Here is an 11,690-nt window from a genome sequence, read left to right as displayed (position 1 = left end):
TTCATCTGCCCTGTTAACCAAACCCCCGAGACTCTGTTAACTGTAGAGGCATTTGAACTAATAAAATACATTCAGAATCTCTGGTGTTTGAATGTTAACTTTCTCACCTTGTTTAAACAAATAGGCTATAAGCACGCATTCTTAGGAAGATTTCAGGCCGGTATTGGCGCACTCACATAGCTTTTCTTGGACAAAAGTGTGTGGTAAATGCAATCACTTTCATCAGCAGACCTTTTTTTCAAATTTGTTTCCCCCACTTCCCAGTTTCTGGTGACCTGTCAATGAATGAGTTACCTTGGATTGTGTCTTTATGCCGTAGGCATTACCACTGTAAGTATTTGCGGAGTATTATTCTTTTATTACAATAAAAATTATAGAAATAGGCCAGGCGCGGTGGCTCATGCCTGTCATCCCAGCACTTTGGGAGGCCGAAGCGGGTGGATCACCTGAGGTCAGGAGTTCAAGACCAGCCTAGCCAACGTGGTGAAACCCCGTCTCTACTAAAAATACAAAACTTAGCCAGGTGTGGTGGCGGGCGCCTGTAATCCCAACTACTTGGGAGGTTGAGGCAGGAGAACAGCTTGAACCCGGGAGGCGGAGGTTGCAGTGAGCTGAGATCATGCCATTGCACTCCAGCTTGGGCGACAAGAGCGAAACTCCCGTCTCAAAAAAATATATATATAGAAATAATTTAGGTTAGGACCATAAAACTTGTCTTAGGATATTGCTTTGTAACAGAGATAATACATGGCACTCCTATGTGCCAGAGATTCGTTGTTATTACTCGTTATATAGAATTAAAAGATCCAAGAGGGCAGTTTTTATTTCCTTTCAATCAGTTGTACTTACTGCTGTATCCTCAGGGGCCTGACGCATGGGGCATATATGCTCAGTAAGTATTTATTTAAATGAATTAATGTTCTGGCATTTCATCTGAATCATCTCATTTCATCCTCACCGCAACACTATGAAAGAGACGCAATTATCTTCAGCATCCTACAAATCCTAAAAATGAGGCAAGAGAATACAAATTAAGTACTAAGCCCCCCAGCTGACTGAACGGACTCCCTTTTGGCCAAGGGGACCCAGAGTAACCTTGAAAACTGAGTTCTTGCTTTGCCTTGTTATATCCCCTCCCTCACTAACCAGGATCAGGCTTTCTTCCCTAAGGGATAAATAGAAACCATCCCTTTCAAAAGACTCCACCACTGATATCAGCCTGTTGCTGCCTTCCCTTTTTTGCCTAACAGACTACCCACTATGGAGTGGTTCTGGCCAATCTACGGAGCAGGCACAGTAAAGGTTTTATTGGCCTCTACTTCACCTTTTGACATCAGAGGCTGAAAACTCTTCAGATCATGCTGATGCCCCATTTTTTGTACCTAGGACCCATGAAGGGGCAATGAAGCTCAATTGCACATGTACATGTTTCTCCTTTCATAAATATTCATGATTCCTCCTATAGCTTATTAAATATGTATATTCTGCCACCCTGCTCCCTTTCACTTTGCCCCTCCCTCAGAATGTATGTTTTTGGCTTCGGGCTGGAGGCTATGCTTTCCAGCCTGTCAGGCCACTCTGCAGGCTGAAACCCTTATGCACCTCATCGTTCTTTAGGTCAAAAGCATAAGAAAGTTACCTTCTGATATGGTTTGGCTGTGTCCCCACCTGGTTTGGTTGTGTCCCCACCCAAATCTCATCTTGAATCATAGCTCTCATAATTCCCATGTGTTGTGAGAGGGACCCAGTGAGAGATAATTGAATCATGGGGGCAGTTTTCCCCATACTGTTCTCATGCTAGTGAATAAGTCTCACGAGGTCTGATGGTTTTATAAGAGGTTTCCCCTATCACTTGGCTCTCATTCTCTTTTGCCTGCTGCCATGTAAGACATGCCTTTTGCCTTCCGCCGTGATTGTGAGGCCTCCTTACCATTTGGAACTCTGAGTCCATTAAGCCTCTTTTTCTTTGTAAATTACCCAGTCTCCGGTATGTCTTTATCAGCAGTGTGGGAACAGACTGATACCCTTTCTTAAGGTCATATCACTAGCAAATGGCAGAGCAGAGATTTAAACCTAAGGAGCCTGACTAGAGCCTGGCCACCTAATCATATTGCTTGTTTTTTTCTTCTGAGTAATATTCTGCTTTTTTTTTCTGAGACAGGATCTCGCTCTGTCAACCAGGCTGGAGTGAGCCGTGTAAACATGGCTCACTGCAGCTTGACCTCCTGGGCTCAAGCAATCCTCTAACCTCAGCCTCCTGAGTAGCCGGGACCACAGGTATGTGCCACTATGCCCGGCTAATGTTTTTATTTTTTGTAGAGATAGGGGTCTCACTGTGTTGCCCAGACTAGTCTTGAACGCCTGGACTCAAGTGAGCCTCTCACCTCAGCCTTCCAAAGTGTTGGGATTGCAGGCCACTGTGGCCAGCCTGCTTACTTTATATATTTGTCATTCTAAACACTAAACACACAGTGCTAGGCACTTTTTATTCATGATGTCTAATTCCCTCAGCAAGCCAGTGAAATACAATTAAATGACACTAAACCAATCTTGCAGATGTGAAATCTGAGGTTCAGAGAATTGAAGTTATTTACTTAAGGTCACACAGTACGTAGAAAAGCCTGGAAGTGTAGTCCATCAGGCTTGTTTAGGAAGGCCATTCCCTTATCCATATACTATACTATGTCCCTGAGGGAGTCAACCAGCAAATTCTGTTCATCCTACTTTCTAAATATCCACATGTATCACTTCGTTATTCATTTTATCAAATTTATCATTTTAAACTCAAGTCACTTTCCTGTATAAAATCCTTCCATGGGCCGGGTGTGGTGGCACACACCTGTAATCCCAGCACTTTGGGAGGCCAAGACAGGCGGATCACCTGAGGCCAGGAGTTCGAGATCAGTCTGGCCAACATAGCAAAACCCTGTCTCTACTAAAAAATACAAAAATTAGCCGGGCATGGTGGCACACACCTGTAGTTCCAACTACTTGGGAGTTTGAGGCAGGAAAATTGCTTGTACTCAGGAGGCAAAGGGTACACTGAGTCAAGATCACGCCACTGCACTCCAGCTTGGGCAACAGAGCGAGACCCCATCTCAAAAAAAAAAAAAAAAAAATCCCTTGATGTCTACCCTTGGGCTTCAGGATAAACTATTTTGCAGAGCAACCAAGATTTTATATCTTCTGGTCTCCAGCCATCAATTTAACATCATGTCTCCTTATTCCCCCCACATTCCACTCATGATCCAGCCCCATGAAACTGTGCAGTTCCCAAATGTACCTGAAAAACATTAGCTGTCTCCTGCCCATCTAAAAGGCTCTTTCTTTCTCTCCTCTCCTTGTTTGCCAAGTCCAAGTTTAGCCGTCTGTTTCTTCTGGCTGAACCCAAGTCTAGCCGAAGCTAAGTTGACCCAAAAGGGGTAGGAGGGGAATTTCTGTGAAGGACTGCCCCAAACCATCCTGAGATGGGGCTGGACAGAATTCCAAAGAAAGAAGCAATAAACGCTGGGGTGATCAGTCCAAAGCATTTATTAGAGAAGTTACATACAGAGTGCTTAAGTGGACAGGCGAAAAGAGATGTTTCTACGTAGGTATGCCAGCAATGAGAAGTCAGGTTATGGAGTTTGTGAGGGTTTAGGGAATTTGGCTTAGGGCTGGGGCTAGTTTCTATGTGTTTAGTAACATATTTTGATCTTTCAGTGTTTGAAGCAATAACCTACACAACTTTATCAGTGCCTGGGAATGTTCAAGGCCCAGGCTTAACTTTAAGCCTACAAGGGGAAAAAAAACCCATGCAGCTGGCCAGGTCACAGAGTGGTCAAGGCACTCTATGTTAGTCAGGACACAGAAAGAAAGTGGGGGGCTCTGAGGGACCCTACACCATCTCTGCCTCTAGGAAACATTTTCATACTCTTCAAAACTGGGGATCATCCCGAATGTTCTCACTGTATCCTGTACACACTACTCTGTTCAGTTATGCTGAATTGTGAATTCTTATTTTCATCTATCTCTAGAACCAGACTGCAGTCACCTACTCGAAAGCAAGGATCCTTGTCTTGCTGACTTGAACATCTTTAGGGCCTAGCATAGTAAAGGCTCAATAATAATTGCACTGTTCCAAGTATTTTACCCACATTTACTCATTAAATCCTTATAGCAGATTTAAGTAGACTTATAATTACCCTTTTCTACTCAGTAAAGATTACAGAACAGAAAGTTAAGTGACTTTTGCCCCAGGGTACAAAGTCCATAAGTGATGAAGCCAGAATGTGAACTCAGTTGTAGCTTGAGAGTCACACCCTACCATTACAGTACTATATACCCCATTTCAGAAAACCACCTTATTACAAAATACTCCAACATATAAGATGAACTTATATGTGTCAGAGACTGTTCCGAGTGCTGTCTTAATGTAGAAAAATGTTATTTGCCACCAGTGAAAGCAAAAATAATTGAAATATTGTAGTAATGATAATAAATTCAAGCAATACTTCTACTCTAATTACTGGTGTCCATGTTAAAGTGATTAAACAGAATTTCTGACTTAGTCTAGGCTTTGAATAAGTTTTTAAAAATTTTTTATATGGAACTAAGCCATTGAAATTATGGTTTTATTCGCATTCATATCACATTCACTGGTTCTCCCTCTTCCATCAACATCACTCAAGGAGTCCCAAGCACCAGGAAGCCAATGTACACAGAAGTGCAGAGAAAACTAATTAGAACCTGAAGCAGTAACTTCTAGGAGTTATAAATTACATGTTTGAAAATCCTAATAAAGCTTATGGAGGTACTTATTTTATTTTTATGTTTTGAGCCTGTTGCCCAGGCTGGAGTACAGTTACATGATCTCGGCTCACTGCAACCTCCGCCTACCTGGCTCAAGCGATTTTTGTGCCTCAGCCCCCCAAGTAGCTGGGACTACAAGTGTTCACCACCACACCTGGCTAATTTTTGTGTTTTTAGTAAAGATGGGATGTCACCATGTTGGCCAGGCTGATCTCGAACTCCTGATCTCAAGTGATCTGCCCACCTCAGCTTCCCAAAGTGCTGTGATTACAGGTGTGAGCCACCGCACCCAGCCGGTACTTAGTTTATAAAAAGGAAAAGTGCGGCAAAATGGATGTACCAGGATGTTCATTGTAACACTGCTGGTAAAAATAAAACAATTAAAATTTCATTAGCGAGCCCGTTGTGGTGCCCAGGAGTTTGAGTCCAGCCTAGGCAACATAACAAGACTCTATATCTTAAAAAAAGAAAAATTTCGTTAGTAAAGGATTAAAACAAACGAACAAACAAACCAACCATTCATACAACTAGCTACTGTGATGCTGGTTTAATTTAGATCAAGTTTTGTTTTTTTGAGATGGGGTCTTGCTATGTTGCCCAAGCTGGTTTCAAACTCCTGGCCTCAATTGATCCTCTTGCCTCAGCCTCCCAAGTAGCTGGGACTATAGGCACATGTCACCGTGCCTGGCTTCTTTTTGTTAAAAATGTATGAAAAAAAAATATGTTACAAAGAAATATCAGAGTGCGGCCAGGCATGGTGGCTCACGCCTGTAATCCCAGCACTTTGGGAGGCCAAGGCGGGTGGATCACGAGGTCAGGAGATCGAGACCATCCTGGCTAACACGGTGAAACCCCGTCTCTACTGAAAATACAAAAAAGTTAGCTGGGCGTGGTGGCGGGCGCCTGTAATCCCAGCTACTCGGGAGGCTGAGGCAGAAGAATGGCGTGAACCCCAGAGGCGGAGCTTGCAGTGAGCCGAGACTGCGCCAATGTGCTCCAGCCTGGGCTACAGAGCGAGACTCCATCTCAAAAAAAAAAAAAAAAAAAAAAGAAAGAAATAACATAGTGCAAGTGTAAAAAAAATCTGGGAGACTATGCACCAAATTGTCAACAACGATTATTCACAAAGAGCTGGGATGGCATTGCAGGGAACTTTCAGTGTCTATATTAGATATTTCTTCAATGTTTACGTGATTAGAGTGAAGATTTAAAGTATTACATTTGGTTTTATATATATATAAAGTAACAATACTTAAAAATAAAAGGAAAGAGGCACTAATATAATTTGGTTCAATAAATATTGTTGAACGATAATGCTCTTCACAACTGGGGCTCATCCCGAATGTTCTCACTGTATCCTGTGATCACACTACTCTGCTCAGTTATGCTAAGTTGTAAATTCTCATTTTCATCTGTCTCTAGAACTAGACTTCAGTCACCTACTCACAAGCAAGGATCTTTGTCTTGCTGACTTGACGTCTTCAAGGCCTAGCATATTGAAGGCTCAATAATAATCGCACTGTTCAAAGTGCTTTACATACATTTACGCATTAAATCCTTATAACATTATAGCAGGATTTAATATCATGGCTCTCATATATAAAGTGAGCACATGTTAAAGATCTTACTTTACACATAATTAATGAAGGAACCAGTAAGATGTTACAATTAGTTCAAAGACAATCCAAAGAACAGAAACATTTATAGAGCAGGAATATTGTGAAGAATGTGCAAATGGAGACACAACTTACTTCTTCCACGGTGAGGGAGGGAAGAGAGTTGAAATCTCTACTGGACAGAATTTATGTAGATGTTTAGAGACAAGAATTGTTTTGCATGACTGTCAGCTTTCTGAAATTTACAATGTTGTAAAATAGCTCAAAGATAAGGAGAGGCACAGAACCCTCATAAGATCAGAATCAAAAAGGTGTGCTTGTCTCTACAATACATCATTTCTCACGAAGCACAAATTTTCCCCTACAATATAAATTGATGACAGTAGTATGCATTGTATACTAGCTGGAAGTAGTCTCTGGCATTTGTTTCATTCTTATTATGCAACTTGGGCTAAGTGGACCTCAGTTTACTTACCTGCATGTAAAATGGGAATGATATTATTAATATGTACCTTCCAGAGTTGTTGTTGGATTAAATGAGAGGATGGGTATGAAGTACTTGGACCTGTGCTTGGCTTCTAGTAAGCATTTGATGAACGTGAGCTACTGTCCTTTTCTCAGCTGAATGTAGTTATTCACCTCACTGCATTGTACTTCAGGATGATCGTCTCCTGAAACAGGACCTTCAGTATCTAGGATGCGTCAGGGGGCATGAGCTTTGCTTCAAATCAGGTTCACTTCATGAGAATCTGTTTGCTTGCACATTGAACCAATGTGCAAGCAATATAAGGCATTTTTAAATATAATTTTTGCTTTACAACTTACCCCCCTACATAATGTAGTATTCCATTTTATTTAAAGTTAAGCTATCCCGTAAAACTCATTGAAATTAAGACAAACATCCTAAGCACTTAGATGATGAATAAATGATTTGATTTTGCAGCCTTGGAGAAAAAACCCGGCAATGAGAGAATAGTTCATTAGATTTTTATTGTAGTAATTTCTTCATGGTCTTAAGCTACATTGTCTGTTGAAGAGGTTTATCCACTTCCACAGTTTCCATTACACGTGAGCTGATTCTCAGCTTCCTATCTGTAGCCCAGACTTTTTCCTGACTTTCAGACTCATATATCCAACTGACTACTGTACATCTATCCACATGTGGATGTCCCAACAGAAGGCAATTCAAACAAATTGAATTGCTTTTCCAAATTTGAATGCCTCCCCTTTCTATACCTCCTATGCTCTCTTGCTCTTCCCTGCCCTCCAATCTAGCCTTACATCAGCATTAGCGCTGCTGTTTTCTATTTCAGCAAGTGGCATCACCACCATCCGCTCAAGCCAGCCACATGACAGGTATAATCTTAACTTTTCCATCTCCTCCATTTACCATATGGAACAATCATTTCCACTTCATAACTGTCCTTTGAGCCTGTTTATATCTCTTCATTCCAATAGTTAATACCTTAGTTGGGGCCACCATCACCTCCCAACAAGATTATGGCAGTAGTGATGGCCACCATGCTTCCAATATTGCTTCCTCCGATCTAATCCATTCCTTCAATCCAATCCACTGTGGCCAGGATGATTAGGGCAAATCTGATGATGTTACCCCTGAGCTTAAAATACTTTGGTGAATCTCTATTGTCTCAAGGATAAATTCTAAATCCTTTTAAAAGGACCCTCAAGATTTAGTCTTCGTTTACCTCTTTAGTCTCATTACAGCTTCTATCTTTGGCTCAGCTTTAATACTTAATTGTGCCATTCTGAGCACAACTATAGAGTTCTGGTCACACGAAAAAAATCTAGATTAGACATTGGTATGGGATAAATGTGCAATCTAATTAGATGCCATGGCTGGGTGTGGTGGCTCATGCTTGTAATCCCAACATTTCGGAAGGCCGAAGAGGAAGGATTGCTTGAGGCTAGTTGTTTGAGACCAGCCTGGGTAACCTAGTGAGACCTGTCTCTATAAGAAAGCTTTTTAAAAATTAAATGTCATTTAAATAAATTATGTCTAGTTGGAGAGAGAGAATATGGAAAAAATGCAAAGTCTCAAGTAGGCCAGTAAAAGATTGTTGAAGGAAATTAACTGCAACTTGAGAGTTCCTTCTGCTTTTCTACATCTTGTTTTCTTTTTTCTTTTAGAGAAAGGGTCTCACTCAGTCACCCAGGCAAGAGTGCAGTGTTGTGATCACAGCTCACTGCAGCCTTGACCGCCTAGGTTCAAGCAATCTCCCTGCCTCAGCCTACCGAGTGGCTGGGACTATAGGTACGCCACCAGGTTTGGCTAACTTTTTAAATTATTCGTAGAGTCAGGGTCTTGCTATGTTGCCCAGGCTGGTCTCAAACTTCTGGACTCAGGCAATCCTCCTGCTTTGGCCTCACAAAGCACTGGGGTTATAGGCAGGAACCACTGTGCCAGCCAAACTTCCTTCTACCTATCAAAGAACTTTTTAGGATGCAGTTTGAATCAGGTATAACAAAACCAATTCTTTCTGAAGGCTGTGAATTTGGAGACCCTCTAATGATATAGGGATTGAAAACTGGTTCTGAGTATGTCCCTGTGGTTGAAGTAGATTCTTCCCAGAAGTATGTAACACTTAGGACACATTTATCAGTCGTGGATTTTTTTTCCCCATTAAGCAAATAGTGAATTGTCAATCTAGTAATCAGTTTGCCTGAGGTTTTAAAATCTGCTTTTCTTAGTATCTGTTTCTACAAGCCCGGGAATTAAATATGGATATTAAATCAAAGTCAAAATAATACTTTTGTGTTACATTTAATTATGTTTTATAATTATTAAGACAATCTATATGTACTTGGTATTAAAGCACTTACAATTTTTAAAAAACTGGAATATTGTAGAATTTGACTTATTAGCCATGCAATTCCAATTTAAACTATGTAACTAATTTTAGACTTGTAAAATTAAAAAAGTATAAGAACATTTCTACATTTGTAAATAATACTTAAATGTCTAAGAAAAGTCGATTTACTGCATATATAATGCATTAGATTTAAAAGTGTTGTTAAATGCTTGTTATAGTCACATTTGGGCATTTGAAATGATTACACAGAAAATGAAATCTGCCAAATTTATATATGCTATTTCAAGAAAAACTTTAAAGAAACTATAATGGAATAGCTGGAGAAGATATTTGCATTGTTCCCAGAAGGATGAGTTGGATAACACATAAAGAGCTCCAGTTGGAGGGAATGGCTTAATCAAAGTTGTGATTTGCAAAGAGTGCATCACATACTTGGGGAACAATGAGTTCCATTTGATTTGGTCCAAGTGTGAAATAAAGGGAGTGTAATCTGGAACTGTGGTCTGTGGTTAGACTATAGATGTTTTTTTTTTGAGACAGGGTCTCGCTCTGCAGTGGGAAGATCTCAGCTTACTGTAACCTCCGCCTCCCAGGTTCAAGCAATTCTTGAGCCTCAGCCTCCTAAGTAGCTGGGACTACAGGTGCACACCACCACACCTGGCTAATATTTGTATTTTTGGTAGAGACAGGGTTTCACCATGTTGGCCAGGCTGGTCTTGAACTCCTTGGCACAAGGGATCCACTGGCCTTGGCTTCCCAAAGTGCTGGTATTACAGGCTTGAGCCACTGTGCCTGGTCGTAACTACAGCTTTTGAGGGCTAGATTAAAGCACCTGGGAGTTGTTCAGCAGGTACTGGACAATTCTAAGCAGGAATGATATAAGAGTGTGCTTTAGGAAGACTAATGCTATTTGGGCACAGTGGCTCATGCCAGTGATCCCAGCAGTTTAGGAGGTTGAGGTGGGAGGATTGCTTAAGTCCAGGAGTTCAAAACTAGCTGGGACAACAAAGAGAGCCCCATCTCTACAAAAAATACAAAAAACAAACAATGAAAAGAATTAGCCAGGCATGGTGGAGCATGCCTGTAGTCCCAGCTATTTTGGAGGCTGAGGCAGGAGGATGGCTTGAGCCCCGGAGTTCCAGGATGCCGTGAGCCATGACTGTGCCACTATACTCCAGCCTGGATGACAAAGCAAGACCCTGTCTCCAAAAGAAAAAAAAAAAAAAAAAAAAAACCACACAAAAAGCAAGGACTGACAGTGGGAAAAGATTTTGCAGCTCAGTTTGCTGCATACTGCTACCTGAAAAATTAGAGGCAAATTCTTGCTCATGTTAAATACTCCCTTCTCTGGTTTGTCTGACCTGGGACAACCAAGGTCAAAAAGTCCATCCAAAACCAAATCATTGAGTAGACAAGCACTGAAAATGCTACTTCTTTCTTCCCCATGATATTCATCTAATTTCAAAAAGCTAACATCTGCAGCTTTTTTTTTTAAATTCAGATCCTTAGAAATGGTGTCTCCTTTTAACAAAAGAGCAAAAAAATCTTCACATGAACTTTAGGTTCTTAGCCTTTCTCTAGATTTTACGTGTTCCATTATTAGCGACCACCCTTTAAAGAGCAAAGAGTTTAAAATTCACAAACTAAGTGAGGACTTGGGTGTCTGTGGGCAGCAGTGCTCGTAGCAGCAACTCCATGCAGAAGTTTGAATTGAGGCTCATGACTAGTTCATTTGTTTTTCTATTTTTATTTTTTATAGAGATGGGGTTTCACTGTGTTGCTCAGGCTGGTCTCAAACTCTTGGGCTCAAGCAGTCTTCCCGCCTTGGCCTCCCAAAGTGCTGGAATTACAGTCATGAGCCACTGCACCTGGACTTTTAAAATTTATGTTTCAATTTTTTATTTTTTCATCGAATAGTTAAATCAAAATAAATCAGAGGTCAACATAGCATTGTGTAAAATGAAAAATTGCCCATTTCTTACCTCCATTGGGTTTTAGACAGTAATGTTTCTATGTAGAACTTGGTTTTGTCTGAGAAAGAAATAGAATTGCAACAACTACTACGCCTGTCTTGAAGACGTGCCTCTCGTTTTCGATAGCATACTTGGGACAAATTTTTCAAACCTACTTTTTAATTTTTTGGTTCCAATCCTCCGGTCTTCCGTCTAGGATACTGGCAAGCACGTTGCTTTCAAGTTTCCCCTTACATCTTTGGCCTTGTCCTGGAGTGCGGGGAGGTAAAGTTACTATTTGTAACTGATGTTGAAAATCACAAAAAGTATATTCCAATTCTTTTTGTGGTCAAAATATGCTCCCAACCTCACTCCTTGCTTGTAATACATTAAATAGTAAGCATAATGAGGAAGTCTGTTTATTTTCTATATTATAAACTCTAAATGGACTATCTTTTATGTTTACATATAATAATGGCAATAAAAACATCAATATCAAA

Source organism: Pongo abelii, chromosome 5 (assembly GCF_028885655.2).
Source record: "Pongo abelii isolate AG06213 chromosome 5, NHGRI_mPonAbe1-v2.0_pri, whole genome shotgun sequence".
NCBI classification, from domain to species: domain Eukaryota; kingdom Metazoa; phylum Chordata; class Mammalia; order Primates; family Hominidae; genus Pongo; species Pongo abelii.
This window is presented reverse-complemented; position numbering follows the sequence as displayed.